Raw genomic sequence first — 25,855 nt, forward strand, 5'->3', positions numbered from 1 at the left:
GAACCTTCTCAGAGGGAGAGAGGAGGATCTTGTTTCTTAATGGTTGGGAAGTTGATGACAGGGTAAGCCTGTGGGTAGGAACCCCCTTCTTAAAGCAGCCCCCTACCCTCAAACCTCCAGCAGTGTAGGCAGGGAGTACCATGTGAAGGACCCAGACATTCTTTCTCTTTTCTTGGTAGGAATTCAGTTCTCCAAACCCAACATGTTAGGTTTCAGCTCGTCTGATAGACAGAATTATTCTTTTTCAGCATAGAAAAATCCTTACAACAAACCATTCTGGTCACGTCTGCAGCTTTGAACTCCATTGCTCAATGCTATTTTAACTGCGATTTCTCCCTGTTTATGTGGAGCTTTTGGTGAATAGAAATGGGAAGGGGCAAACCTGAGTTTGTGAAAGGGCCGAGAAGTTTCCTGGGGCCCACTCTCCCTTCTTCACCTTGGATTTGAGTTCAGGCTGCCAGGAGCAGGAGGAAGGAATGGGCCTGTCCAGACAAGGGTGCAGCACCACCTAGTGGTGCAGCGGAGCCCTAGCAACAGGAGCTGGGAGACAACATGGAGACCAGATACCTGCAGGGACCTGGGTTTGCAACTCTTGAAAGGGATTGAAGGAAAAAAGGGGAGTTAATTGTCAGGAAAGCTTAACAGGTAAAGGAGGCAACTTTATTTATATTTTTCTCTTGCAAGATTTAAAAACTTTTAAAAAATTTTAACACTTGTACATATTTGTGGGCCACAGTGTGTTGTTTCAATACATGCGTATACTGCACAATGACTCACTTAGGGTAGATAGCATCGTTTTGTACCCATTAGTCCACCACTTCTCCTCCCCCCTCCCGCCCCACAGCCTCTGGTAACCATTATTCTACTCTTTACTCTATGAAAATCACTTTTATTTTATTTTTTGGATTCCACATATGAGTGAGAACATGTGGTATTTGTCTTTCTGTGCCTGACTTACTTCACTTAACATGATGTTTCTAGTTCCATCCAGGTTGCTGCAAATGATAGGACATCACTTTTTTCTATAGCTGAGTAGTATTGCATTGTGTATGTATACCACAGTTTTTTAAAAAATCCATTCATCCATTGACGGGCATTTAGGTTGATTCCATCTCCTGGCTATTGTGAATAGTGCTGCAGTGAACGTGGGAGTGCAGGTGTCTTTCTGATATGCTGATTTCATTTCCCTTGGGTACATACCCAGTAGTGGGGTAACTGGGTTGTGGGGTAGATCTATTTTTAGTTCCTGAGGAACCTCCACAATGGCTGCATTAATTCACATTCCCATGAACAATATGAGAGTTCTCTTTTTTCTGCATCCTCACCAGCATTTGTTGTTTTCTGTTTTGTTAACAATAGCCATTCTAAATGGAGTGAGATGATATCTCATTGTGGTTTTAATTTGCATTTTCCTGATGATTAGTGATTTTGAACATTTTTTCATATATGGAAAGTATGTCTCCTTTTGAGGAACGTTTGTTCAGGTCCTTTGCCCATTTCTTAATTGGGTTATTTGGTTTTTTGCCCTTGTTTGAGTTCCTTATATACTCTGGGTATTGTCCCTTTTCTGGTGTGTATTTTTCAGACACTCTCTCATTTTATAGGTTTTCTCTTCACTTTGTTGATGTGGCTCTTGCTGTGCAGAAGCTTTTCAGTTTGGCGTAGTCCCATTTTTGTATTTTTGCTTTATTTGCTTGTGAAGGTGGGCAACCAAGCAACTTTAGTTGTGTAGAACAAAAGAAATCTTCCCTTTCTCACTTCTCATGCTTCGTTCTATCCACCCTTATTCTGTGCCCATTCACTTTGTTCGCTGGAATTAATTCCAGAAGTAGTTTCTATAAGGGAGGGTGTCATTAAAGCCACATGTGGTCACGTCTTTCTTGCCTAGACTACGTGTAAGGAGATTCTGATGGTGGTGTAATTTCAGTCCGTGTGGTGAACTTTATTCTTCTAGCTATCAGTGGTTGTACTTTATAGGACTTTAAATTAGGTGTATATTAGTTAGGTGTTGCTGTAGAAGTGCTGGCTAACAAACGACTTCTAAATCCCAGTGGTTACCATGTTTATTTTTTGCTGATGGTCACAGGTCATCTGAGTCATCTGGGCTTCGATTCGGATCCAACCACTTATCTTTCATCTGGGGATTTGTGCTGAGGGAGCAGGAGCTATCCAGGGACATTTTCTTCTCCTGGCAGAGGGAAGGAACTCAAGAGGACAAACCCAATCACACAGGCACATGCATACCCTCTGGTTGGACATGGAGTTATATCCACTCATATCCCATCGGCCATAGCAAGTCATGTGTCCCGGCCCATAGTTACAGAGTTGTGGAATGATATTTTGTCCACAGTGAACCACAGCAAGGCTGGGGATTGAAGGAATTGTGAACAAAATGAACAGCCTGGATTTTAGGAGATTCTTAGGAAACAGGAGTGGCCTTGAATGGCTGAGGCATGTAGGTGGCCTTCAGGAATGGTTGTAGGGTGTCAGTCACCTCTAAACCCTTTGCTTATTCTCTTAGCCCTGCTAGGCAAGAGAACTTGGGGTGGAAGTAGAGGGGGAAGGACATGGGCTCTTCTGGCCCTGAGCAGGGGTTGGCAAACTTCTGTAAAGGGCTAGAGAGTAAATATTTTAGCTTTGCGGCTTAAACAGCCTCTATCACAACTACTTATCTCTGCTGTCGTAGCACAAAAGCAGCAATGTACAATACTTACAGGAATGGGCAGAGCTGTTTTCAGTAAAACTTTTATTTACATTGTTTACAAAAACAGGAGGGAGCTGGATTTCCCTGTGGGCTATAGTTTGTAGACTCTTGGCCTAGACTTTCAAGGACTGATCTATGTCAGGACACCAACTTAACAATGAGAGAAATATCCCTTTTAGTTGGGAAGTCAAATAAAATTCAGTGGGCTGTTGGTGAGTCCAGTAATATCCCACCCACTCAGCTCTCTTAAGTGGAAAACAGTCATTTCATGTCATTGAGAATCTAGGCAACCAAAGCTTATTGTTCCTAAGCATGGAATCTCATTTTGCTTACTCCATCTTCAGTAGAAATGACTGTAAAAGGTATTAGAAGCTCATAGGCCTTTCCCAGCAGCTGATGTGGGAGGCAGTTTAACCTTTCTGGTGAATTCAGATTTATCTTTGGTGAGCAGTGTTTCTATTTTACAGAGATTTGCTGATGCTCTTAAAGGCAGTAGGTGTGCTCAGCAAACCTACTTCTGAATCCCTTGTGGTTGCATTTTTTTTGGTAACAATTTCATTGGGATATAATTCATTTTCCATATAATTCATCCATATAGAGTATTATACACTTTATATTATATTTGAATTATATCAATGAAGTAACATTGAATTGCATCAGTGGTTTTTAGTATGTTCATAGGGTTGTGCAGTCATCACCACAGTCAATTTTAGAACATTTTTATCACCTCAAAAAGAAATTGCATATGCTTTAGCTGACACCTCTTATTCTGCTCCCATCTTCCTCAGCGTGGCTGCATTTTTAATAATAAGCTTTCAGAACCTCTTGGTTTCTGCTGCTGCTGTTGTTTTTGACTCTGACAGACTTACCCCCTAGCCTTGGACAGCAGAGCAGGGGTCCTTCCTGAGTGGTCACCCATGCTATTCAAGTGTGCACTTAGTAGCTCCTTCTTTTGCACCTGACACTAGTGTATAGTTACTATATCAACTGATAAGTTACTTTAACATTTTCCCCTTATTATAACTTTGGTTTCTTTATTTGGATTCCACTTTGTAGTGGGTCATCCTTTGTAATTATGTATATTTTGAATTTACATTCGTGTTGGTTTGCTACCTGGTTCAAGTAACAGGGAATCATTTCCCTGTCAAGTTTTATTTTTGTTTATCTGTTCTAACTGCTTATTGTCAGGCAGTAGTAATATTTTTTTTGGATGATTTTGAAATCTTTTAATAACCAGATGATCTCATTTGAGGTTTTGAAAAACTACCATTGTTCATTTATCAACAGGATTTCCTGTTCAGGAAATAATTTAGATTAACAGTAAAACAGATAGCTGCATTGAATGGTAGAGGCACAGTTGGTATTGTGGTTTCACAAAATTTTGTTCTATTAATAAAATCAAGTTTTCCTGATTTGGCTCTTAATTCTTTAATCTCAGAGTGCACCCTTGATGCTGACTCTCCACTGTCCTCCAGTGAGAGCTGACTTTGGGGAGGAGAGGACAGGTGGAGGAATATGGGCCCTGAACTCAGTCAACTGCTAAGGCTGCCTTGAAAGCCATAAAAGAAGCTAACCATAAATATGGGGTATAAATGTTTTTGGACAATAGAAAGCAAGGATAAGTGTAAAAAGTTAATAATTTGAAAATAGGAAACTTGATCTGAATCCCTAGATTAGAGCAGCAAAACCCAAGAGACTGGAGGGAGATTGGTGAGATGAAGTACAAGTAAGTTATGCTGTTTTTGCTACGTATAAATAATGAAATACAGGTGTACTTCCTGGTCATTTAACAACTATTTGTATCACTAAGGATTAAATTTGGGTGCATAAACAGTGGCTTCACCTGATGGAATTTATTTTTCCCTCCCATAAAAGAAGTTCAGAGGGAGGCTCTGCAGTGCTGGTGCCCTGCTGTCCTCAGGGACACAGCCTCCTCCTGTCCGATGGTTTTATCATACTAGCTGTTGTTTCCATCCTTAAGGTCACCTCATGTCTAAGAAGGCTGCTCAAGCTCCAGCTGTCACGTTCCAGTCCCAGGCTATAGGAAGGCAGCCTTTGGGAAAGGCTCCCATACCACTGCTTGTATCTCATTCACCAGAACTTAGCCTCTTGGTCTCATTTTGCTGTAGGGGAGGCTAAAGGAATAAAGGAGGCTAAAGGAGAGTAGTCTCTCTATGAGGCTCTGGGCTTTGATACTAAGGAGAACATGGATAGTGGGAGGTCATTAATAGTGTCTCCCATGCCTCCTTGACCAGAATTAAAAATATGGCGTGAACCTTCAACATCAGTTGAATTCCCTCATTTTTCACATCATGACCCACCCAAGGAAAGAAGGATATTTGCATAGCATGATGGGCAAATGGTAGAGATAGTTCATAGCTGGAGGCCACCCTGGGCACTGTCTGGGGAAGCTTTGTTCTAAATCACTGGAAGAAAAAGGAATCCAGTAGTATATTCTACAAAGCAAAAGACAGCAAAGTAATGAAACCTGTAGGTGAGTCACCAGGAGACATGACAGAATTAAGATCAGTCATAGCTGATTTGACAGTAATGCTCCTGGTTGGAGACAGTCTCAGAATGTGTCAAAAAGCGAAGCTTTAGCCAAGTGCTGTGTTTAGGGAATTCTCAAAGCAAAGTACTCAAGAGACTGCAAGTGGGAAATAGTAGAAAAGATTAGAGAGAGGAGAGTCATGAGGAGGAATTATCTAATCCGTGAGGTCAGGGTCTTTAGGGCCGGAGGCAGCATGGGTGGTGGTTAGGACTGTGGCCTCTGGCTCCAGACTCTGTTAGAAAACCAGGTATACACAGTGGTGTGTGGGACTGGCAGAGGGAAAGACCTAGGATTGTTGGGGTTGGTGGGGGGTGGAGGGGAAAGAAGGGAGTTGGGGAGAGGTTGGGTGGGGGACAGGGAGAATAATTACAATTTGATGAGGTGCGCATGCTGATAGTATTGACGTGATCATCACCTCTTGGGCACGGGTGTTGATTGTGAGCTCTGTGCCTCATGAATAGGAATTATCAATTTAAAAAGTTTTAAAATCAGAAAAAAAAACAACAAAAACACCCACCAACCAGATCTACTCCTTACTAGCTGTGGTCTAGTTATTCAGTCTCTCTGTGCCTCAGTTGTATTCATCCTTCTGTACAACAGGATGATGAGAGTCTCCACTCTTAGGGCTCATGGAGGATTAAATGAATTAATTTATTTAAATACTGATAAGTGTTTATAAATGTTTGTCATTATTATTGACGTTATCATTATAAAAAATATAGCTGGATCCCTATGCAACTCCTTCAAAGATACAATATTAAAGATGAAGCCCTAAAAGTGCTTGTGGGGAAAATAGGATAATTTAGTCAGTCTCCCTTGGCTCAGGTCTGGTTGGGGGTGAGCAGCACATTTCTTGTAAACAAGTTGTGTGTGGGTGGAGTTACTGTGCATGTGCACCAATGTATCTTTTTAGCTATTGTGTGTTCTTCAGTTTGTGAAGCAGAAGCTGGCAGGCAGAGAGCTCGCATCTAAAAATAGAGCATGTTTACTCTGCTGGCAGCTGCTCAGTTTCAGTCTTTTCTTTGGACTTTGCCAGTAGCAGTTGAGTTTCTGAGTTTCTCTTTGTACTGCCTAGCTCATAGTGTTGTGTGTGCTGAATAAAGACTATTTCTACTTCAGCCAAGGCTCCAAGGACCTTTTTGCTGGTTATGTAGCTCATAGACCTGCGTGTGAAGGGTTTGTGAATGGGCTGGAGGGGTCTGTGAGCTCCAGACCTAGCCCTAGCTCTACAGTGCTAGAAGAAAATATATGCTTAGGATGGCCTTTCCCCATCTCAGGATTATTAAAATATCCACTAGTGTTTTCTTCTGCGTGTACACACTTAACCTTCATACAGGCATTCTTACTGTACACACTTAACCTTCATACAGGCATTTTTACTGTACACACTTAACCTTCATACAGACATTCTTACTATAACGTGATATATTTGTTCCTGAAAAACTTGTGTATTCTGCAAAGTTGGACAATAAAAATAACAGGAATTATGCAACTTTGTAACCAGAACACTTACATTTACAAAAACCCTCCATGGGGAGATAACTTGAATAGCCCAGTGAGCACCTCCACACCTTTGGCTGGAGCCACGCAAACAATAGAGGGAAAGGCCATGAGGTGTACAGAGGAAAGGGGGCTCCCCTGAGGGTCCTGTTAAGGTGGGTGTAGGAGAAAGCACAGCTTTCTGCAGGCCAAGAGCCAGGCAAGGCTGTGGCACATGTTGCTGGGGATGGAGCTCTGGATGCAGAGCTTATTTTAGAATTAAAAAAATAGTACTGAAAGGGCTCCTGCCTTTGCAGCACAAGCGCTCAAGGGCTTTTTGCTTTTCTGTTGAAGGATGTAAGTAGAGTCAGCCCTCTGTATCTATGGGCTCTGCATCCATGGATTCAACCAACCGTGGATTGAAAGTATCTGGGGGAAAAATTGTATAAAGTTTCAAAAAGCAAAACTTGAACTTGCCACTCGCCGGTACTATGTTGAATCCACACAAATGAGGTGATGTGTAGGCATTGTATTAGGTATTGTAAGTAATCTAGAGATTCAAAGTAGAGTAAGCAGGATGATGTACAGTATTAAATGCAAATACTACACCATTTTATTTAAGGGATTTGAGCAAGTGTGGGATTTGGGTATCCACTGGGGGTCCTAGAATCAGTCTCCCAGAGATACCAAGGGACAACTATAATCTCATGATTGTGACTCCCCTTGCCTAGCAAAAAATTTCATGTGAACCACACAACGTGCACACCACACTGACATCGCTTCCCAGGTCATCAGTGGCACACGAGCTCATGATGGAAAGTCGTACTGTAGCTGCTCAAGGCTGGTTGGGGAAAGAATGTGAAATGTGAGGGTTGTAAGACAGATGACAAGCTGGGAAAAATAACTGCAATATGTTTGATAGACAAAAGAGTTAATACAATTAATGCTTCATTAACCTCTGTCAATAATAATGAAACCGTATGGATAATAATTAACCTCTATCAATAATAGAGTTGAATACCCAGAGATAAAATAAGAAAAAGAACATTTAAGAGCAACCTATAGAAGAACTGTAAATAGCCAATCATCTATGAAAAGATGTTGAATATTATTAAGAAATATAAATAATGCAAATAATACAAATAATAATAGCAATATTCCAATGGTGGTTTATCAGACTGGCAAAACTTTAAAAATTTAACAAAACCCATTTAGTGAGCTTGTGGGGACACAGAAATTCTCACTTGCCATTTGTGGGGTATAAATTGGTATGCCTATCTGGAAGTCAGTTTGCAATTTCAGTTCTAGGAAATAATTGGAATAGTGTGAAGAGATCTGGTAAGAAAGGGTACTTAGTTCAGTGTTCTTTCATTGCAAAAGTGGCTTTCCAGGGCACATGGAGAAGAGAGAAATAAAGGTGAAGGAGGTAGAAATGAAATTTTCAAAATGGTTTTGGAATTAATGACTGTGTCCCGGTGGTTTGGGGACACCCCCCCCCCCCATTTTCTAAATCCTTGGCAAACTTACCTGTGAGATCCTCTCAGGACATGGGATCCATGATGTCTGTGAAGTTGTTGAAGTACTGGCTGGAAGGTTGATTTGCACCAGCCTCTTGACTTTTTAAAATTTGTTTCAAAATATTTAAAATTTTTAAGTTTTGTAATAATTTTAGATTTAGATATATGTTGCAAGTTGAGCACAGCTCAAGTTTTCCAAATGCTAACATTTTACCACATTTGTTTTATCATTTCTCTTTTCCCACCTCCATGTTTTGAGAAGTTGCAGATATTATGACCTACTATCTTTGAATACTTAATGGGCTTCATAAAAACAAGGGCATGCCCTTATATAACTGTAGTTTAATGATCAAAGTCAGGAAATTAACATTGACACAGCACTGTTCTCTAATCCACAGCCCTTTTCTGTCAGTTGTCTCACTAATGTCCTTTAGATCAGAGTTGTTCAATCACATTACTGTTGTCATTTAAAATCTGAAATTATGTGTTGTGGAGTCCGTCCTGTTTATTGTAGGATGTTTAAGGGTATTTCTGGTTTCTACCACTGGATGCCAGTAGCACCCCCTCCCAGTTGTGGCAACCAGAAATGTTTTCAGACATTGTCAGATGCCCCCCTTAAGGGGCAAAATTGGTGAGAATCACTGCTTTTTAGCAAACAAAACTTATTTTCTGGTTCAAGATCCAACCCAGCATCCAGCGTTGGATTTTGTTGTCCTGGCTCAGTCCCTTGCATTTTAGAGGTGGGGTGTGAGCTCTGCCATTCCACGCACAGGCCCTTTGAGGCCCAGGGAGGAGTAGAGGAGTAGAAGACAGAAGAGCAAGTCTTGCCTTGTGCATTTTTGTGACCAGGGGAGAAGTGGTATAATGGCAGAAGCACTAGGTCTCCCTCAGATGTTCAGTGAAATTCCTAACCACTCTGCTCAGTGTTTGTTTGGTTCTGTTTTCCCAGCACAAGGCATAGGAGGTGCTTGTGAAGAACCAGATGTGTTGTTCATTGCATTCTGAGGCATTTATTGAGTGTCTGCTTTGACTCTGAGCAGACCCTGCCCTTGCCCTCATGAAGCTGTAGTCTAGTGTTGGAGACAGCTGGTAGTCAATCACCTAACCAATGACTGCAAATTGTGATTAGTGGAAAATGCCAGTTGCCCGGAGAGAAGGTGACTTTGGGGCCTGCCTTGGCCCGGGCTTGGCCTGGGTTTTCCTGGAAGGTGGTCCTGAAGAAGTTACTTTGTCTGGAAACTGAAGGCAAAGGGGTGGTTGGCAGGAACAGGAAAAGTGTTCCAGGCAGAAGGCCCAGCATAAGCAAAGGCTCAGAGGCAGGAAAGAGTGTGGTGCGTTCTAGAAAGAAGAGCAGTATGGGTGGAGGGCACTGAGCCCTGGCTGGGTGGGGGGTGAGGACTGATGTGCATAGAGAGGTAGGTGCAGGCTGGTGTGTTGTATCCTGGTCCGTTGGGCACAGTATGGATGGGAGCAAGGGATTTGGCTTGCGCCACCTTTGGAAATAGTGATAGCAGGAGGGCAGTTGGGAGCAAATCTTTGAAGGTGCTGAAATTGGAACTGAAGTTCTGGGGATACATCCTTTTTGTTTGGGGAAAATCTTTGTTATTTAATATACCCTTGCCCACCCAAGGATAATGTGTTCTTATTTTTAATCATGACCTAGTTTTGAAGAAACACAACTACACAAATTAATGCCTTATAGAGCAAGACTTTCAGTGGTCCAGTGAGGCAAGTTACTCAGTAGCACCTTTGAGTCTTCTTACTTTTCCAAAATTTTATCCTATTACATCAATAAGATTGAGAACATGACACATGATTTCCCTTTACTACCTCTCACAAATTTTCAAATGTATTTCAATCCATTTTTCTTGAACTCCTTTTTAAAAATTTTAATTGTGGCAGGAATGCTTAACATGAAATCTACCTTCTTTTCTTTATTCTCTGCCTCACTAAGGAGTGTGAAACTTGGGACAGTAGATAATGAATGGATGGATGGGAATAACCCAGAAGTGAAGAAATACAGCTTAAAAGTTTATAAACTGACCCCTTGCCCGTATATTACTACCATTTAAAATAATAAAAAAAAAAGCCAACAATTTTGCCTCAAAGGTGCTCTCTGTCTGTGGATGAGCTGGGAGAAAACACCTTCTGGGACTATGGGTTCCTTTGCATGATATTATCGCTGACATGGTTTTGTCACTCTTCAGGTTACTTTATATGGCAATCCAACCAAAAAAGTAAACAAATTAAGGCTATCTTGCAATATTTACTTCTTTTAAAAAAAAATCTAGGAAAGGGTTTCACATTTTTTGAGCTTCTCCTTTTTTTTCTCAGGAGGCTTGACCCCGGTGGTCCTGTTTTTCAGAGCACCTTCTTGTATCAGATGTGTATCCTCTGTGGTCATAAATGAGCCCCCACTCCAGTGTGCCAAGACTGAGGAAAATTTGGGAAGGGTAATTTCATGAATCTAATGGCAGGCTAACCCATCCCCTGAGTTTTTACTTTGAAGGACACAGCTTTTATTTGAATGAGTAAGCTCTGGTATATTTAATTTTTATATAATCATTATAGCAGCTAACAATGTCATTTAAAAACGGTATTAATATACCATTCTAATGCTCCCCAAAGCCACTTCTTAGCATAATTTGAAAAAAAAAAAGACAATACCAGCCATTAGAGAAATATGATAAAGTTTTTAAAAGCCTACTTAAAACCTTGGCGTAGAAATTTTTGTAGGTTGATGTAATTGTCTGAATGTCATAAGACTCTACTTACAAAAGACACAACACTCACATAATTTTTGCATAATTATAATCAATATAAAAGTCCCCTCCCTCACTTAATTTTGTATTGTAATTGTTTCTCTCTTCAGCTGTGTTGTCTTTATAATTCCAGTCCATCAGCAAGCACTGTTATCTCTACCATCAAAGTATTTCCTGAATCCAACCACTTATCCCACCTTTGTTACTCTCTAGCTTGAACCATTGCCATTTCTTGCAGGGACTGTAGCAGTAGCTTCCTCCCCAACCCCTGACTCAGCCCCTTCAGTCTGTCTGCACAGCAGCCAAAGTGACCATTTAATCCTTGAATCTTGTAGTGCAGGTAGAGTTAAGTCCAGACGCCCTGTGTTGGCCTCAAAGCTCCTGGGTGCTGTGGCCTCTCTTACCTCATCTTCCAATGCTCTCCCCCTTGGCTTCAGGTGTACCTGCTGCTGCAGGCCTTTCTTTGTATTCACTCTTTCCTCTGTTTGGAACACTGTTCCCCAGATCTTCAGGTTCTGCCCAAACGGCCCCTCGCCAGAAATAAACAAATACTTGATTTTTTATGGCTTTATAGTAATCCATTTAGTTGATAAGATTTACTTAACTACTGCCCTTTTTATAAATATGAAGGTTGTATTTGGTGATGCAGTGAACATCTTTTAAAAGGTTTATTGATGATGATATGACAATTAACATATAGAAGTGTGCAGAAATAGTTTGTAAGTATGTATCTATCCCATTTATATTTAATAGCCTTTTGTTGATTTAATTTAGCTCTGTCTCCTAAATAAGTAACCAGAGCTAGCGTGACCATTGTCTAAGCAAGGACACTTTTTTAAAAAAACAGCCTTATCGAGGTGTAATTTTACATACCATAAAATTCACCCATTGTAATTGCACAATTCAATGATTTCTTTAGTCAATTTACAGAGTTTTGCCGCTGTTAAAGTGGCTGTACCATTTTTCATTTTCACAGCAATGTAGAAGTTTCTTCTTATCTTCTGACTTCTAGTATTGTCTGTCTTTTTGATTATAGCCATTTTAGTTAGTGGGTAGTGGTATCTCGTGAATTTTAAACAGGGACACTTTTTTTGAGTTTTTGTTTTTATTGTGTTGAAATACACATAACATTTACTATGTACAATTCAGTGGGATTTAGTACATTCAAAATGTTGTACAACTACCACCATTATGTAGTTCCAGAACATTTTCATCACCCTAAAAAGAAATCCACTACTCATGAACAGTTACTCCCCAGTCTGCCCTTCTCTTAGCCTCTGGCAACCACCAGTCTCCTTTCTGTTTCTATGGATTTACCTATTTTGGACATTTCATGTAAATGGAATCGTGTGATCTTTTGTGGCTGGCTTCTTTCACTTAGCATAATGTTTTCAAGGTTCATTTGTGTTGTAGCATGTGTCAGTACTTCATTCCTTTTTATGACTGAGACCTGGGAGGAGAGATATTGGGTCATGGGGGTTATGCATTTTGTTTGTTTGTTTGTTTAATTGTGGTAAAATAACAAAATTTACCATTTTAACCATTTTAAGTATATAGTTCTGTGGCATTAAGTACATTCACATTGTTGTGCAACCATCCCTTCCACCTGTTTTCACAATGTTTTCATCATCCATGCTGAAACTTTGGACCCATTTAACACTACTCTCCTCCCCTTACCCCAGCCTCTGGCAGCCACCATTCTACTTTCTGTCTCTATGAATATGACTACTGTAGATACCTTATATAAATGGAATCTTACAGAATCCTTTTGTGACTAACTTATTTCACATAACATAATGTCTTCAGGGTTCATCCATGTTGTAGCATGTCAGAATTTCCTTTTTAAGGCTGAATATTACATCTTATGTATATACCATATTTCGTGTATCCATTCATCTGCCTTTGGACATTAGGGTTATTTTCACCTTTTGGCTATTGTGAATAATGCAATGCTGCCATGAACCAAGGTATGCAAATTTCTGTTCAGGTCCCTGCTTTTGTGTCTTTTGAGCATATACTCAGAAGTGGAATTGTTGCTTCATATGGTAATTGTGTTTAACTGTTTGAGGAACCTGGTCATGCATGTTTTTAACTTTATCAGATATACCATAAACATGCTAATGTATATTACACTTTAGATTTTTTTTTGGATTCCTTTCTTAGATTAAATCCTAGGTGTGATTACTGGTTTAAGGGTCATGGACAAATGTTTGGTTCTCCAAACGTGCTATCAAACTGCAAGTGTTCCAGTTGATACCAGCTCCATCTGTCTAAACACTAGTTCAGCTGTGGGCACTTTAATTAAAAGCATACTGACACTTGATATTTTCATGTAAAATAATCTTCCCCTGGTTACTTAATATTTGTGAAATATAACATACACATTTTAAAGAGAAGTTATTAAGAAAATTAGGAACCCAAAGTATTTTTTTCTGTTTATTTCCTCATAAAACAAATTCAAGTGGACAGTAACACTCTCCATTTCTTGAGTATTTTCCTAGTGGTTCAACTCTGGACTGGACTTATACACATTAATTTTTCCTTTTAAAATAAAATAGATTTCTGTATAGTTGTAGTTTTCTGTCTTAGTATTAGAGTCAACCTAACCTGTAATGTAATTATCATCTGCTTTTTTAGGTTTCCATACAAAGCCTGTTGGAGTTACTGTTTCTGAAAAACACTGTATTTGGTTTTGACATTTTGGGGCAGCTTCCTTCTGTCTTTGCTTTGCCCTGCCCCTTCTTGCCCTCTTTCATTGCACAAGTCAGCATGTCCGAGTGGACCGTGCTGCACTCAGTTGCTCAAGACTGCCCTTTAGCCTCATGTTGGAGACCCTGTTTCCAAATGCGACTGAGTTGGGTGGATTGGCCTTCTCTGCGTGACAGCTCCTCTCGGGGTATGTATCACTGGAGTGGGTGTGGGTGTGTGGTCAAGTGATAGCTCAGTACCTGACACCGGTCCACACGGAATTGAACCAGTGTAATTGTTTGTCCTTTTTCTTAGAAGGAGTTGCTCTAGTGGCAATTAAGGCCACAGTCGTTCCAGAGAACTCCCCAGTGTCAGGTTTTGTTTCTGTCTCTGAAGTGTGGTTTTGTTATTGGCCTTTCCTTTCCAGTTCCACATGGGTTTCTCTGCTTGTCCTTCCCTCTTTTCTGGAGACCCCCTTTGCTGCCCTTTTCAAGTAAAATGTCCCTCTGTGGGGAGAGGCAGAAAAGGAAGAAAAAAGGGAGAATTGTACTTGTCCTTTGGGGACTGGAGGGTGAGCCGGGAGGCAGTGCTGTAAGGGGATGGGAGAGGGCAGCTACTGCCTTCTAGTCCTGCCTCTGCTGAGGCTTGAGACCTCTCCCATGTTTGTGAATCTCTCAGGGCCTCAGTTTCCCCTTCTGTCTTTTGGACCTTGGTTTCCTCATTTATAAAATGTGTTCCTACTCCTCATTATGCACTGCCTGTTGGTTTGTGAGAGTAAATAAAATGTAGTAATAGATAACAAGTGCTTTGTGTTGTTCAGCAAATCTTAATTGAGTACTCACTAGTTACCGGGTAGGGTTCTGGGTACTGGTAAAACAGTGGGGAACGAATCGTCATCCAGAGGTGGTGCTGCTACTTCCTGAGGCCCCTTACATGGGGGGATGTGCACCAGTCTCAGGTCTGCTGCTGGTTTGCTCTGTGACATTTGGTCACTTCCTCAGCCTCTCTGATGAGAGTGTCCTCTTCCACTAAATGAGGTGGTTGAGTCAGTAGATTTTAGCTCTAAGTTTGTGGAATCACAACTTTTCTGGTATAGAAAGTAATTACTAAGACTGAGTTCTCTGAAGATGCTTAGGTAAGGCTGTGAACTGCATGATCCTTAGGAGTTTTTTAGAAGGTCGTCTGTCAGACATGGTTACAAATTGTCACATGCGTCTCTGGCACCAGTTTGGTATGCGTGTGACTACTTGAGTCTGTGCCCTTTAATCCTTATAATTTTAAGAAAATGGAATTGTTTCCAAGTCTACAGAATGGTTTGCAAGTAGCTGAGTAGGGTGTCTTGTCTTGAGAAGGCTTTAGAACATTGCTGCAGGTTTGCAGTCGCTGCCAAGGGTAAGGGTTCTTGCTTCCAGCTAGACTTCCTCAAACCCAGACCTGGGGTCACACTCCTCACCCACTGCCTTTGGGGCAAGAGGGAACCTGGGTAAAGAAATGGAGTCGGGTAGGGATGGGGAGGGAACAATTGGAAAAAGATGGGCCTTTGTGATGTGGCTGTTTTTGATGAGTGAAGGCTCCTTTTATTTGTTCTTTGCTGAGGTCTCAGGCCTCAGCAGAGGCAGGACTAGAAGGCAGTAGCTCTGACTCCTACCTGTCCTCTGATTGACTTCTTGTTCTTTGATTGTGCCCTGGCCTCTCGGAAGAAGTCAGCATGTTAAGGATCAGGGGGCCACTTACTCTGTGTAGCAGGGAAGTGCTACGAGTGGTGGCTGCTCCCAAACACAGCCCCTGGGATGTGCGACCCCTGCTCTGGCTACTCAGAGGAATTTAGGGTGGGAACAGAGCTTCTCTGCAGCCGCACGCCTGTGTTCTACAGACAAAAAACCTGACCCTCAGACAGGTGAAGACATGAGTGCTGGGGTGACAGGGCAAAGCTGGGGCAGAGGCAAGGTTGGGATCCCTTTCTCTAAGCTCTTGGAACAGTACTCCTGGCTGGCACCCAGGGCCTCTGGGCATCTTCCAGCAGGTGGCAGTCATGGTGCTGGTTTCCTTCCGTTGTCTCTCTTCCCTGGCAGTCTTCTTTTCCTCTTTCCTTTGTGCCCTTCTGTTTCTCCCTCTTCCTCTGCTTTGCCAGACTTTTCGCTCACTAGGCTTTTCCTCTTTGTCTTGCCCTTCTTTTATACTTCCCTCTCTCACTGTTGTTTCCCAGATTTGCTGCAGACCGGGTGAGTTATTTAGGGATAATTTCCTCCTAGACAGCTCTTCTGCGTACTTTGCCTTCCTCCCACATGTGCAGTTCTCTGTTCTCCTGGGGCTAGCCCTCCAGCTCTGGTGTGCAGGCAAAGAGGCCCAGAAGCCCCCTTGAAACTAGCCCCTCCCCATCTGGGGTGGCCACCACCCACAGCATTGAACTGCTCCATGGAGAAGGTGGGTCATGATGCTAGATATGCTGACCTCTTCTGAGAGGCCAGGGATCTGTGTTTTTGCATGAAATTCTCTGATTTGTAAATGTCGGGCACGAATTTAGAGCTTTTGCCTCTGCTGTAAAATGTAAGCATCAACACAGACACCTGGCAGGTTGCCTGAGCATGAGTACAAGTCCTGAGATAGAAGGATCTCCTGGCTCCTCTCTGGGAGTGAGGATCTAGCCTGAGTCAGGTGTAGAGTGGACATAACTGTTACCACAGCCCCAGACCTTCTGGATGCTGAGCAGGCTCCAGCCCTGTCTCATACCTCCCAGGCAGCCATAAATGAAGTACGAGGGCCCACTCCAAATCTGTGCCTTGGAGAAAACCTAGGAAGGGTTATAGCTCTGAAGAGGTGAAGAGGCCCGTTATGCTCTGTTCCCAAGGTGGAGCTGTAAGGATGGTGGACATCGGATTAGGGTTTGCCAAGTGATTGAGGGGGAGTTCACTTCACCTGGGACTTTGCTCCATGCTGGACAAAGACCCAGGGTAATACTGAGAGAGGCGCTTGAAAAGACCTTGACAGGAGGTGGCTCCACCTCCATTGTGCATGAAGGCTGGATGTTTGTCCATCTGGGTGGGCAAGGGGTTGACAGAAGACCTGCAGCCGTTGCTGCTGCTTCCTACTCTTTGTTCCGTCATCCATCTGACACTCGCTGTTGCCCAGCGAGGTGCTAAGGGCTGGGTTGGGTGCGAAGACGGCCACTTCAGAGCTCTTTCTCCTGAGGGGCTCACAGTTCGTGGGGAAGAGACTTGGAGAAGACACTTCCAACCTTGCAGTGAAATTATTTATGTTCTAAGTACTGTGGTAGCCAGAAAAGAGAGGTCAAGAGACGCTTTGCAACCCAGGGTGACATTTGAGTGATATTTTAGGATGGAGTTTGCTGGCCAGTGAAGGGCATTCTAGGCAGCTAAAACAGATGGTGTAAAAACCCAGATTTATGGAAAATATATTTGGAGAATGTCGAGAAGTTGGTATGGCTTAACTGAAGGGAAATTGGAGAAAATAGCAGAGGCTGAGGTTAGTGAGAAAGGCTGTTTGGGTATTGATTTAGCTGCTGGAGATCAAAATGACAGTGGCCCCAATAAGGTAGGCATTTATTTTTCTCTCTTAAAAACCAAGTGGAAGGTGGTTCAAGAGGGCTCTCTCCTCCAAGTTGTCCAGGCAGCTAGGCTCGCTCTGGTCATCCCTGAGGTGTTGTTGCCTTTACTTCTGTGGCTGAAGATGCACCTGCCCAACTCACGATTGGACAGGAGGAAAGGGCACGGCTTGGAAGTTCTGTTTACTTCCTGTTAACCAGGCGTGTGGGCATGCCTCACAGCAGAGAAAGCTAGAAACGTACTTTTTAGCTGGGTGGCCATGGACCCAACCACACCTTGGGGGTGACATACCAGAAGGGAGAAGCAGAGTCTGGGTATTGGGAAACAATCAGTAGCCTGTGTCCTAGGAAGGTGCAGGCTGAATCATGAAGCACTTTGTAGGGAGCTGGGAGCTTTTCAAAGCAGGGCAGTACTGTGATTAAAAAAGGGTCTTTCCAAAGATGACGCCAGCAGCAATGTGTGCAGCAACCATGTGGGCTGTTATAGTCACTAGGAAGGGGGAGATGTCGAGGAGTCTTTCTCTTCCCTCTTTGCCTGGCTGAGCCTGGCCTTCTGGTGGTTTGACAGACAAGGGTTGGTGGGGTTTTGGGTTGTTGTTACTACAGATCTGTCAGAATTCATGGACATGTTGGGGTTTGGGTTCTATCAGGAGATTGACACCATTTATTTGAGACTTATCCGAGAACACACTTTTATAGCTTGTTACTAATGTGAATTGGAGCTGTGAAGAAATGATGAACATCAAGAGCATAAAGGGTTTCTTTCCTCCAGGTTGAGCCAGCAGTGTCTATTCACACCAAGAGCTTGAATAAGCTCCAAGAGAGGGGCAGGGCTGTCCTACTCAGGCCACTGACCCTCTATGGTTCTACAGAACCATACTTCAGTTCTTGGCTCTGCTTCCTGAATCATTCCGACACCTCCCTAATTTGTCAGTGTGTTTAATTGAATATTCCTGCCACATGTATGAAGTCTTCCACCTGCTTAGAACCAAAACTTCCTTATGATGACATCCAGGAAATTCCGCAGCATTTCAAGTGCACCCTCCTGGGAGCCCGGCTGCAGGTAGCAGATGGAAGAGCATAGCTTTCAGTCACACTGCTGAGGCTTTTCATACTGGATCTGCCATGTAGTTGGCTGCATGACCTTGACCAACAAGATATTCCACTGCCCCTGTAAATCTCAGTTTCCTCATCTGTAAAACAGAGCAAATACGTTTGTGTCCCGGATTGCCAAGAGGGTGAGAGAATGCTCTGAAGGCACCTGGCTTGGTGTTTGGCCTGTTGAAATCATTCCTGGGGAATTCTTGAAGGCCTCCAATATTACGCTTACTTGACTTCTGGCCCTGCCACCAAGGAAAAGGAGAGCTCCTTGGACCTCTTCATAATCCTCTCCTATGCTCTAATTCTCTGGGCCTTCCAAGCATCTGAAAACTTCTTGATGTTTATATGGCTGGTCACATTACAGAAAAATCAAATATACAGAGTTTTTCAAAAGGGTGTTTTGGCACAGCCTTACCTTTTGATACTTTATCTCACTGGTCCTCATATGCTTTAAGGAAAATGATATCTCTTGGGCACAAGGACCCACACTGTAAATAGGTTGACCTTCAGCTTTGGACATGGAGGGACAGGGTCTCAGCTTTTGAGCAGCTGCTAGCATGCTCGCAAAATGACACTTTATTCTTAGAAGGGATTTTTTCCCCCTGGAATTCGTGACCTTCACCACCACCCAATAGCATTGGCAACAGAAGATGCCAGCCTGTCGTGAGGGTTGTGCCATGCAGGAGTATGTTGGTTCCACGTCTTTTTCCTAGGGATAGGCTGGTACTGCGTTTGTGGAGCTGCTGTGGAATGATGGTTTTTGGTTAGATACATGTTCAGCCAAAATATGCCACCAAGAGTGTGTCAGCCCTCCTTGACCTCAGGTCCCCTCAGTCAGATGGTGGCCATTTTATGGCCTTTCCCAGAGATGAGCTTTATGGAAACTTACTCTTCACTGACAGTGAGAAGAGGAAATATTTGCTTGTTATGGGCCCATCTTGAACCTTTTGGATGGTGTTTTGTTGCTACTGGGAGAAGAGAAGAAATATGTGATATCTTCTGTCTTGAGGTTGGGCAACTGGTTGCTCTGTCCTAGGGAGGACATCTATTTGTGGCAGACCTTCGCAGTGATAGAGCAGGTCTGGTCTGGTTTTCGGCTGCCTGAAATGCCAAGTGTGCTTGCTGCGACATTTCCCACATTAGGCAGAGAAGCCTGCCCATTCAGATGTAGTCCCCTGTCCAGGACTGCAGTGTTTCCCTAAAGCTCCAAGCAGACTTTGGAATGTCCTCATTTTCTAATCATGAACTTTTTCCTTAGCACTTTGAAAAGCCACGCTGACTTCCTGAATGGCGATGTTCTACAGTGAAGCTTTGCATATTGAATTGAGTGAGAAGGTGTGGTGCAGGGTGGTGGGCAGCTGCAGGAGGGCTAGGTGCTGACAGGTGTTTTCAGTGGGCTCCTACCCAAAGGCTGATGACTCCTAACTGTTCGCCCTCTCTTCCTGTTATCGCATATTTTTTTGCCTGCTGTGTGGCTTTCTTATTAAATATGGAGAGACAGGGATTTTGCTAAGTCTGGCATAGCTGTTTTTCAGGGCGTAGGTGTCTCTATGTTCTACTTGAGTCTGAGCAGCCTCTGCAGTCACTGCCCTTCTGCCTTCTTGGCCTTGGCTCAAGCAGGGAGAGGTGGGTAGGGACTGGTCCTCGCTGCTGTTCCTGTTTAACTTCTCCAAAGAATCCCTGCCCAAGGCACTTCCTGCTTCCTCTGAAGGCTGCCTCCTAGCACCCGGGATGTACTCCCACCATTTGCACCAGTCATTCCCTCTGTGTGTGTGTGTGTGTAGGGCTGGGCTTTTCTGCTTTAATTTGATCCTCCCTTCCGTGTTTTAGGAATACGGTTGTGTGCTGTGTAGTGATATTTCAGTCAGCAATAGACTACATATATGACAGTGGTCGGAGCAATAGGCTATGTCATATAGCCTAGGTGTATAGTAGGTTTGTGTATCTAGGTTTGTGTAAGTGCACTCTGTGATGTTCGCACAGCAAAGCTGCCTAACGACGCATTTCTCAGAATGTATCCCCGTTGTTAAGTGATGCATGACTATACCTCATAATCCAATCCATCCTTAGCACTCCTCCTTACTTTCCCATGCTGTTGTGTGGTTTTACTTATCAAGTGTTTTTTCTCCCCTGCCTTCCTAACACTTTGGAGAGGGACAGGAGACTGAAGTATTGTTTGATCCTCCACCTTGATCCAGGTTCCCACCTTTGTTTCCTACTTCAGGGCAAGAACATAGTACAACAATTTTAAGAATTGACTCCAAGAGTATTCTTGTCTTTTGATTGGTTTTTCCCCATTGAAGACTCATTCCTAGAACGAAAGACAGGGTTAAGTCTTCTCTCTTGTCCAGTTGGGTGTACCACAGTGCTTGGTTTATTTATGGGCTGACAAGACCACTGTCATTCCTACAGGTTGTTTACCATCATAGGTCTCAAAAGCCTTCTGCAAAATGAGCTGATGCAGTGGCTGATGTCAGAATTGGTAGATTGACAATTAACACTCACCTGTTAGCATTTATTTAATTCATCCTCTATTTCTTCTTTGACAAGTAAGCAGTGGGGTAGAGAAGTGGGGTAAGATTGGTCCATGTCCTGGTTATGTTTGCCATTTTGGCATGTTTACAATTTAATTAAAAGGACTGCATTCATGTGCTTAATATGAATAGGTCTGCCATCACAGGTGCTATCATGCACCCCCTGAGCACAGCCTGGGCCAGGAGCTGTGGGCACAGGTGGTGGACTGAGGACATCTGTATATGGAAGTTTGCCATCTCATTGCAAGTTGTATCGGAGACTCAAATACCCAGGAGACAGAACTTAAGTGTAGTAACGGAAGTTCTGACAAAATGCTGTGTGAATATAGAAAGGGGAAGAGAGATTAAGTCTGCTTGGAGTGTTCAAAACACCCGTATATCAGGGAAGAGGTGGTATTCAAGGTGTGCCTTGAAGGATGGGCACCTATTGGTATAATTGTTGGATGCTGCATAAGGATACAAGTGTTGCAACCTCAACTGTCGTGTTCACCACGTGTCTCTTGCACCTCTGGTACGCAGGATACATTTGGATGGAGGGAAGGAAGGAAGTGTGGATGAATGAACAGATGAATGAATAAATTAAGTGAAGGCAGAATTCTAGGTGAGGGGGATAGCTTCAATGGTAAAAGAATGGCAGAAAGGAATTAGGCATATAGGTGAAATTATAACTGGCTTGGCATAAGTGTAGAGTGCTTGAGAGAGAATGGCCAAGCTAAAGGGTTGATGAAGGCTCAGGAATTTCAGCTTTCCTTCCCAGATAGTGGGCACTAAACAGCAGGAACTGTCTTGGGCGGGAGTTGGCAGTTAGCATGCATAATTCTAAGTTTTGAGGTAGAATTTAACTTGGAAAAAGACCTCTGATAGGCCTTGTCTGGCTTTCCCGTGCTGTAGATAAGTGACCAAAGACACCTGCTGCAGGCCACAAGTTTAGTTAGCCAGCAGCAGCAGGACACAGTCAGTTCTGGGCTCTCATGTCTTGGTCTTGTTGGTCTTCTCTCCAGATGTGTGCAATAGCACCGATCTTCCGGAAGTCGAAATCATTAGCCTGCTGGAGGAGCAGCTGCCTCATTACAAGTTAAGAGCTGACACCATCTACGGTTATGACCACGACGACTGGCTCCACACCCCTCTCATTTCTCCAGATGCCAATATTGACCTCACAACTGAGCAAATTGAAGAGACGCTGAAATACTTCCGTAAGTCGTTGCTTTCATGTTGTGACACTGTGAGATGACCAGTCCTTCTTAGCCATGGCCTTATGTGAGATCTTGTACTGGTTTCCATGTCTTGTGGCCTGCCATCTGTGGAAAGGTTGTCAGAGAAATGGCTGTAGGGCTCAATTTTAAATGTTCTGAACATAAATTTTAGAGTAGTGGGGACCAAGTACAGTTTTTGTTTGAACCAACTTTCTTTTAACTATACAGACGAATTTGAACTGTTCCCTTTCCCCTTCTTAGCAAAAGTATCACATGAGTCCTTAAAAATTCTTATTGGAAAGGAGTTTGTCTGCATTTAAAACCAAAGGTATTGGGAATATCTAGACACCTCATTTATGTGATGTAGCAAGATGTGTACCAAGGCTGACGACCCTTGCATGAAAGCTCACTAAACTGGTTGTTTGGGAGAGTCAAAATGTCACTGCAGCAGCAACCAGTCATGCTGAGGGCTGCAGAGGTGATACCTGGTAGGTGAGCAGTATATTAGTGAGCTCTTTGAGTGAGTTCATGATGACAAGGGCATGATACTTGACATCGCAGACTTGAAAAGAAAGTGATCATTTAAAAAGTTAATACTTGATATTTGTGATGTTTAATCAAGAGGTGCCTTTTTAGAAGCAATTTCACTCTTTAGAAACTTATGGCAGCCCTATAATTTGCATATCTGTGTTTCCTCGTGTCACCTTCAAAGAAAGGTACAACAATCCTGCTTCTCTGTGGAAGTAACTTGGTTCAAAACCAGCTTATAATGCATCTCTAAAAGTTTTCTGTAGTTATTCTCCCTAATACAGACTGATCTCTCCAATATTCTAGAATTTGTGAGATCATTTATAACAAACAAGTTGGAACTACGAGTTTCTCCTTTAAGGTGCATTTGGGGCCATTTTCAGGTTTTCTGTATTAGATATTAATAAGACAGGAAATTTGTTTAAATTGACCTGTGTTTTTATACCTAATGCAAACCCTACAGTTTCTTTGTGAACACTGCAGATAATCAGTTTCAATAGGAATAAAAATAGAATAATCCACACCATGATAGATATGAAGCATATTAGACTTGTACTAATTTAAAGTTGAAACTTTAGAGCATCTGATATGTCTTGAAGCATATTGAAAGCTCTTTGCAAGTCATTTTTCTTTACTCACAGCATCTGTACCAGCAAGCAAATGTGGTATTGTGTAGGAAACTGCATCTGGAGTAACCTCCTTGCTAGGTTCTATATTTGCTTCCTTCAGACTATAGAAGAAGTCTACAGTAGAATTCACAACAAAATTATTTTTCAGGAAATCTGTGTTGCTTTCTGTTCCTTAGGAGACCACCCTGTGATTCTGTAGGACTCTTCATGGACCTTTTTGCCACAGGAGGCTCCTGGTCCCTTCTCATGGGTCCCTTCTCATGGGTCCCTTCTCACCCATGCTGACTTATCACTGACATTTATGGTGTAATTGGAATTTCGTCCCTGGGCACTGCCACACAATTTTCAGAGAACTTTGACATGAATTGCCTCATGTTATCCCTGTAAAATGTCTACAGTTGGGCGGGGCTGGTTTTATTATAGAACAGGTGGAAGCGTGGCGGAGTCAGTGTTTATTCCATAACAACTATCCACAGTTTCTGAAGTCCGTTTAACAGTAGTCTTAAACAGAGATTGTGTCCTTTGTTTGTTTTGTTTTTAGTTATATGTTTAAGACAAAAAGGAAATCTTGGTGGATTTGGCAGTGAATAACACAACCTATAATAAAACTGGAAGAACCAAAATAAACATTGAGCAGAGATTCTGAAAGTTCTTACATCATGGTTGTATCCAGGTCTTACCTTAATTCTGTATTTTCTTCTATGTTCCTGTGCTTAGAGCAGAGTGACTATTTGCCAAATATCTGTTAATGGAATGATCAGGCCTTAACTCTTAACCTAAATATAGGACTTTGTAGAGCAGGGCTCTCAAACTGAGGTCCTAAGTTCCTCAGAGTCTGTAGGGAGAATTTAGGTGTTCTATGAACTTGTAAAGGAGAAAAAAAACTACATCTTTATTTTCACTAAGTTCTAACTGAAATGCAGCATTTCCTTTCATTATGAATGTAGACAACAAAGCTCAGTGGTATTAACAGGAGCTGTGACTTGGTCAGCAGTAGAAATCACAGATATCTTCATGTCATGCTATGGTGGAGGCATCCACACTTACCAAGTGAATGACCTTTTCAGAAAAGTTTCAGCACTTCCCCAGTCAGGTAGACTTTAAATTCCTGATGAGGTTGAGAAACACAGAAAATTAAAATTAAAATGACCCACAAAGCAAATGTGTCCATAAATATGGAACATTTGGGATTAAATGGTCAAACCAGGAGGAAAGAGTAGTCAACATTTGATGCCTGTTGTGTGCCTGGCACTGCTTTTAGTGCTGTGCATATATCTCGTTTAATCCTCACAGTGACCTTTGAGTGTAATATTTTTGCTGTCCCCGTTCTACAGATGAGGACGCTCAGGGAAGCGAAGAAGCTTCCCCATAGTCACACAACTAGCAAGGTGGGTGCTGAGGTTCAAACCTAGGTTATCTGGTCTGACTCCATATCTTAACTACTGTCTTTCAGAGAAGCTAAAAAAGGAGAAAAAATTCTAGTTTAGAAATAGAGCTTACTTGGTGAAACATGAAAAAACAAAAAAACAAAAAAAAACTATCCCCAAACCTCAGTTTCAGAATAGGTCAACAGCTTATTTATTTATAAAATATACATCCAACAAAATCAATATTCAATTTTTTTTATTGACTTAAGGTCACTTTCCCAAGTGATACTTATCCTGATGTAGCTTAATTTGAAGATGAGGTTTCCTTTTTCCCAGTGATTTTCGCCTCCATCCTGTGGTCTGTAGGGCACATTTCCCCAGTCCCAAGTGAGGATGACTAAGTGTGCTGCAGACTTTTCTCGTCACATAACATTCAGGAGACACCAGACATGAAGGTTGCCGTGTCAGTTGTTAGGTGGCTATGACTCCCTTTGGTTCCTCCTCTGGGGGCCACTCTATGTAACGTTTTGGTTACGGAGCATTGGTTGAGAAAAGAAATCCCTCCATATCTCATGTGCATTTGATCTGCTGACCACTCGACCTCTGAGTTTACTTGGAACAATGTTTTTCTTAGGTGGAAGAGAAGGTTATGAAGCAAGTAAGAGTTTTAAGATATTGTTCCATTGTTTGTTTTTGCTGCCAAGTAATGTAAATGAATCAGCCAACAAGTATTTATTGAGTGACTGGTATATACCTGTAATCTTTTGAGACCTTGACTTGTTTGGGTTTTAGCTGAGGTTTTCTGATTAGGAGGTAAAAACATCTCCTGGATTATTGATTTTTTTTTCCATTATGTAACCAAGGGACTTTACACTGGGTTGGACCAGTGCAGGAAGCTCTCAAGGCCTTAGGCTGACATCCTGCACTGCGTTGCTTACATTGCTCATGTGGGAGGAGGAGTGAGGTCTGGGAACCTGCATATGAAACCAACTCTCCTTGCCATTAAGAGTTTTTAAAATTTAACTTCATTTAAATAAAATGTTATAGTCCGTTATAGTCCAACCATAATTGTGTGCGTGGGACCCCTGAGACCCAGGGTGAAGTGACTTGCTAAGTGTGTATGGCTGAGTGTGTGACGCCAGAAATCATGTATAGGTCTCCCTACTCTTCACCCCAGCACTCTAGAGTGGCCTGTGAAGTGGAACCTACAGGAATGTCATACCCCCATTTCTGCCGT

At 42.5% G+C, this 25,855-nt stretch overlaps 1 protein-coding gene across 4 annotated transcripts in view; it reads left to right on the plus strand.

Annotated features, from left to right (window-relative positions):
- TRAK1 (trafficking kinesin protein 1) overlaps positions 1-25,855 on the plus strand; it is a 119,521-nt gene that overhangs the window by 12,293 nt on the left and 81,373 nt on the right. For all 4 annotated transcript variants that reach the window (XM_063115094.1, XM_063115095.1, XM_063115096.1 and 1 more), the window contains exon 2: positions 21,900-22,094. The gene's annotated coding sequence lies outside the window, so the exon portion shown is untranslated. The remainder of the gene's footprint in view (positions 1-21,899; positions 22,095-25,855) is intronic.

Source organism: Cynocephalus volans, chromosome 11 (genome assembly GCF_027409185.1).
Source record: "Cynocephalus volans isolate mCynVol1 chromosome 11, mCynVol1.pri, whole genome shotgun sequence".
NCBI classification, from domain to species: domain Eukaryota; kingdom Metazoa; phylum Chordata; class Mammalia; order Dermoptera; family Cynocephalidae; genus Cynocephalus; species Cynocephalus volans.